Genomic DNA, 8,385 nt, shown 5'->3' with positions numbered 1-8,385 from the left:
CACATTACACGATATATTACTTTTCATATATATACAAACATGGCCACATTACATGATATATTACTTTACATCTATATACAACATGACCAATAGGCTATATCATATCTTATTTTACATCTATATATACAACATGACCACACATTACATGATATATTATTTTACATATATATACAACATGGCCACATTACATGATATATATTACTTTTTACATATATATACAACATGGCCACACATGATGATATATTTACTTTACATCATATACAACATGGCCACATTACATGATATATTACTTTACATGTATATACAACATGACCACATTACACGATATATTACTTTACATATATATATACAACATGACCACATTACATGATATATTACTTTACATACATATACAACATGGCCACATTATTGATATACTACTACACATATATATACAACATGGCCACATTACACGATATATTACTTTTACATATATATACAACATGGCCACATTACATGATATATTACTTACATGTATATACAACATGACCACATTACATGATATATTACTTTGATATATTATTTTTTACATATATACAACATGGCCACATTACATGATATATTATTACATATATATACAACATGGCCACATTACATGATATATTACTTTACATCTATATACAACATGGCCACATTATATACAATATGGCCACATTACGATATATATTACTTTACATCTATATACAACATGGCCACATTACATGATATATTACTTTACATCTATATACAACATGGCCACATTACATGATATATTACTTACATATATATACAACATGACCACATTACATGATATATTACTTTACATCTATATACAACATGACCACATTACATGATATATTATTATTTACATCTATATACAACATGACCACATTACATGATATATTACTTTTACATATATATACAACATGGCCACATTACATGATATATTACTTTTATATATATATACAAACATGGCCACATTACATGATATATTACTTTTACATCTATATACACAATATGGCCACATTACATGATATATTACTTACTACATCTATATACTAACATGACCACATTACATGATATATTACTTTACATATATATACAATATACATGGCCACATTACATGATATATTACTTTACATCTATATACAACATGGCCACATTACATGATATATTACTTTTTTACATCTATATACAACATGGCCACATTACATGATATATTACTTTACATCTATATACAACATGACCACATTACATGATATATTACTTTACATATATATACAACATGACCACATTACATGATATATTACTTTACATATATATACAACATGACCACATTACATGATATATTACTTTTACATATATATACAACATGGCCACATTACACGATATATTACTTTACATATATATACAACATGGCCACATTACACGATATATTACTTTACATATATATACAACATGGCCACATTACATGATATATTACTTTTACATATATATACAACATGACCACATTACATGATATATTACTTTACATATATATACAACATGGCCACATTACATGATATATTACTTTACATATATATACAACATGACCACATTACATGATATATTACTTTACATCTATATACAACATGACCACATTACATGATATATTACTTTACATCTATATACAACATGGCCACATTACATGATATATTACTTTACATCTATATACAACATGGCCACATTACATGATATATTACTTTACCTATATATACAACATGGCCACATTACATGATATATTACTTTACATATATATACAACATGACCACATTACATGATATATTACTTTACATATATATACAACATGACCACATTACATGATATATTACTTTACATATATATACAACATGGCCACATTACATGATATATTACTTTACATATATATACAACATGGCCACATTACATGATATATTACTTTACATCTATATACAACATGGCCACATTACATGATATATTACTTTACATCTATATACAACATGACCACATTACATGATATATTACTTTACATCTATATACAACATGACCACATTACATGATATATTACTTTACATATATATACAACATGGCCACATTACATGATATATTACTTTACATATATATACAACATGACCACATTACATGATATATTACTTTACATCTATATACAACATGACCACATTACATGATATATTACTTTACATCTATATACAACATGACCACATTACATGATATATTACTTTACATATATATACAACATGGCCACATTACACGATATATTACTTTACATATATATACAACATGGCCACATTACATGATATATTACTTTACATATATATATACAACATGGCCACATTACATGATATATTACTTTACATATATATACAACATGACCACATTACATGATATATTACTTTACATCTATATACAACATGACCACATTACATGATATATTACTTTACATCTATATACAACATGGCCACATTACATGATATATTACTTTACATATATATACAACATGGCCACATTACATGATATATTACTTTACATCTATATACAACATGGCCACATTACATGATATATTACTTTACATATATATACAACATGACCACATTACATGATATATTACTTTACATATATATACAACATGACCACATTACATGATATATTACTTTACATCTATATACAACATGGCCACATTACATGATATATTACTTTACATATATATACAACATGACCACATTACATGATATATATTACTTTACATATATATACAACATGGCCACATTACATGATATATTACTTTACATCTATATACAACATGGATATATTATTTTACATATATATACAACATGACCACATTACATGATATATTACTTTACATATATATACAACATTACATGATATATTACTTTACATCTATATACAACATGGCCACATTACATGATATATTACTTTACATATATATACAACATGGCCACATTACATGATATATTACTTTACATATATATACAACATACATATATACAACATGGCCACATTACATGATATATTACTTTACATATATATACAACATGACCACATTACATGATATATTACTTTACATATATATACAACATGGCCACATTACATGATATATTACTTTACATCTATATACAACATGGCCACATTACATGATATATTACTTTACATCTATATACAACATGACCACATTACATGATATATTACTTTACATCTATATACAACATGACCACATTACATGATATATTACTTTACATATATATACAACATGACCACATTACACGATATATTACTTTTACATATATATACAACATGACCACATTACATGATATATTACTTTACATATATATACAACATGGCCACATTACATGATATATTACTTTACATCTATATACAACATGACCACATTACATGATATATTACTTTACATATATATACCACATTACATGATATATTACTTTACATCTATATACCACATTACACGATATATTACACATGATATATTACTTTACATATATATATACAACTTTACATCTATATACAACATGACCACATTACATGATATATTACTTTACATCTATATATATACACATTACATGATATATTACTTTACACATTACATGATATATTACTTTACATCTATATACAACATGGCCACATTACATGATATATTACTTTACATATATATACAACATGGCCACATTACATGATATATTACTTTACATATATATACAACATGACCACATTACATGATATATTACTTTACATATATATACAACATGACCACATTACATGATATATTACTTTACATATATATACAACATGACCACATTACAGGATATATTACTTTTACATCTATATACAACATGACCACATTACATGATATATTACTTTACATTACATCTATATACAACATGACCACATTACATGATATATTACTTTACATATATATACAACATGACCACATTACATGATATATTACTTTATACATGACCACATTATATATATTACACATATATGGCCACACATTACATGATATATTACTTTACATCTATATATACAACATGACCACATTACATGATATATTACTTTACATCTATATACAACATTACCACATTACATGATATATTACTTTACATATATATACAACATGACCACATTACATGATATATTACTTTACATATATATACAACATGACCACATTACATGATATATTACTTTACATATATATATACAACATTACATGATATATTACTTTTACATCATATACAACATACATGATATATTACTTTACATCTATATACAACATGGCCACATTACATGATATATTACTTTACATCTATATACAACATGACCACATTACATGATATATTACTTTACATATATATACATGACCACATTACACGATATATTACTTTACATCTATATACAACATGACCACATTACATGATATATTACTTTTACATCTATATACAACATGACCACATTACATGATATATTACTTTACATATATATACAACATGACCACATTACATGATATATTACTTTACATCTATATACAACATGACCACATTACATGATATATTACTTTACATATATATACAACATGACCACATTACATGATATATTACTTTACATCTATATACAACATGGCCACATTACATGATATATTACTTTACATTATATACAACATGGCCACATTACATGATATATTACTTTACATCTATATACAACATGGCCACATTACATGATATATTACTTTACATCTATATACAACATGACCACATTACATGATATATTACTTTACATATATATACAACATGACCACATTACATGATATATTACTTTACATATATATACAACATGGCCACATTACATGATATATTACTTTACATCTATATACAACATGACCACATTACATGATATATTACTTTACATATATATACAACATGGCCACATTACATGATATATTACTTTACATATATATACAACATGGCCACATTACATGATATATTACTTTACATATATATACAACATGGCCACATTACATGATATATTACTTTACATACAACATGGCCACATTACATGATATATTACTTTACATATATATACAACATGGCCACATTACATGATATATTACTTTACATCTATATACAACATGACCACATTACATGATATATTACTTTACATCTATATACAACATGGCCACATTACATGATATATTACTTTACATCTATATACAACATGACCACATTACATGATATATTACTTTACATCTATATACAACATGACCACATTACATGATATATTACTTTACATATATATACAACATGACCACATTACATGATATATTACTTTACATCTATATACAACATGACCACATTACATGATATATTACTTTACATCTATATACAACATGGCCACATTACACGATATATTACTTTACATATATATACAACATGGCCACATTACATGATATATTACTTTACATATATATACAACATGGCCACATTACATGATATATTACTTTACATATATATACAACATGACCACATTACATGATATATTACTTTACATATATATACAACATGACCACATTACATGATATATTACTTTACATCTATATACAACATGGCCACATTACATGATATATTACTTTACATCTATATACAACATGGCCACATTACATGATATATTACTTTACATCATATTACATGATATATTATTACTTTACATATATATACAACATTACATGATATATTACTTTACATCTATATACAACATGACCACATTACATGATATATTACTTTACATCATATATACAACATATATACCACATTACATGATATATTACTTTACATCTATATACAACATGACCACATTACACGATATATTACTTTACATATATATACAACATGGCCACATTACATGATATATTACTTTTACATATATACAACATGACCACATTACATGATATATTACTTTACATATATATACAACATGGCCACATTACATGATATATTACTTTACATATATATACAACATGGCCACATTACATGATATATTACTTTACATCTATATACAACATGGCCACATTACATGATATATTACTTTACATATATATACAACATGACCACATTACATGATATATTACTTTTACATATATATACAACATGACCACATTACATGATATATTACTTTACATATATATACAACATGGCCACATTACATGATATATTACTTTTTTACATATATATACAACATGGCCACATTACATGATATATTACTTTACATATATATACAACATGGCCACATTACATGATATATTACTTTACATCTATATATACAACATGACCACATTACATGATATATTACTTTACATCTATATACAACATGGCCACATTACATGATATATTACTTTACATCTATATACAACATGGCCACATTACATGATATATTACTTTACATATATATACAACATGGCCACATTACATGATATATTACTTTTTACATCTATATACAACATGACCACATTACATGATATATTACTTTACATATATATACAACATGGCCACATTACATGATATATTACTTTACATCTATATACAACATGGCCACATTACATGATATATTACTTTACATCTATATACAACATGGCCACATTACATGATATATTACTTTACATATATATACAACATGACCACATTACATGATATATTACTTTACATATATATACAACATGACCACATTACATGATATATTACTTTACATATATATACAACATGACCACATTACATGATATATTACTTTACATCTATATACAACATGACCACATTACATGATATATTACTTTACATCTATATACAACATGACCACATTACATGATATATTACTTTACATCTATATACAACATGACCACATTACATGATATATTACTTTACATCTATATACAACATGACCACATTACATGATATATTACTTTACATATATATACAACATGACCACATTACATGATATATTACTTTACATATATATACAAATATGACACATTACATGATATATTACTTTACATCTATATACAACATGGCCACATTACATGATATATTACTTTACATATATATACAACATGATATATTACCACATTACATGATATATTACTTTACATCTATATACAACATGACCACATTACATGATATATTACTTTACATATATATACAACATGACCACATTACATGATATATTACTTTACATATATATACAACATGGCCACATTACATGATATATTACTTTACATATATATACAACATGGCCACATTACATGATATATTACTTTACATATATATACAACATGACCACATTACATGATATATTACTTTACATCTATATACAACATGACCACATTACATGATATATTACTTTACATATATATACAACATGACCACATTACATGATATATTACTTTACATATATATACAACATGGCCACATTACATGATATATTACTTTACATATATATACAACATGACCACATTACATGATATATTACTTTTACATCTATATACAACATGACCACATTACATGATATATTACTTTATATATACAACATGATTACATGATATATTACTTTACATATATATACAACATGACCACATTACATGATATATTACTTTACATATATATACAACATGGCCACATTACATGATATATTACTTTACATCTATATACAACATGACCACATTACATGATATATTACTTTACATATATATACAACATGACCACATTACATGATATATTACTTTACATATATATACAACATGACCACATTACATGATATATTACTTTACATATATATACAACATGACCACATTACATGATATATTACTTTACATATATATATACAACATGACCACATTACATGATATATTACTTTACATCTATATACAACATGACCACATTACATGATATATTACTTTACATATATATACAACATGACCACATTACATGATATATTACTTTACATCTATATACAACATGACCACATTACATGATATATTACTTTACATCTATATACAACATGGCCACATTACATGATATATTACTTTACATCTATATACAACATACAACATGACCACATTACATGATATATTACTTTACATATATATACAACATGACCACATTACATGATATATTACTTTTATCTATACAACATGACACATTACATGATATATTACTTTACATCATATACAACATGGCCACATTACATGATATATTACTTTACATATATATACAACATGACCACATTACATGATATATTACTTTACATATATAT

The sequence above is a fragment of the Tachypleus tridentatus genome, chromosome 4 (assembly GCF_004210375.1).
Source record: "Tachypleus tridentatus isolate NWPU-2018 chromosome 4, ASM421037v1, whole genome shotgun sequence".
In the NCBI taxonomy this organism is placed as follows: Eukaryota; Metazoa; Arthropoda; class Merostomata; order Xiphosura; family Limulidae; genus Tachypleus; species Tachypleus tridentatus.
Note: the sequence above shows the minus strand (reverse complement) of the source record.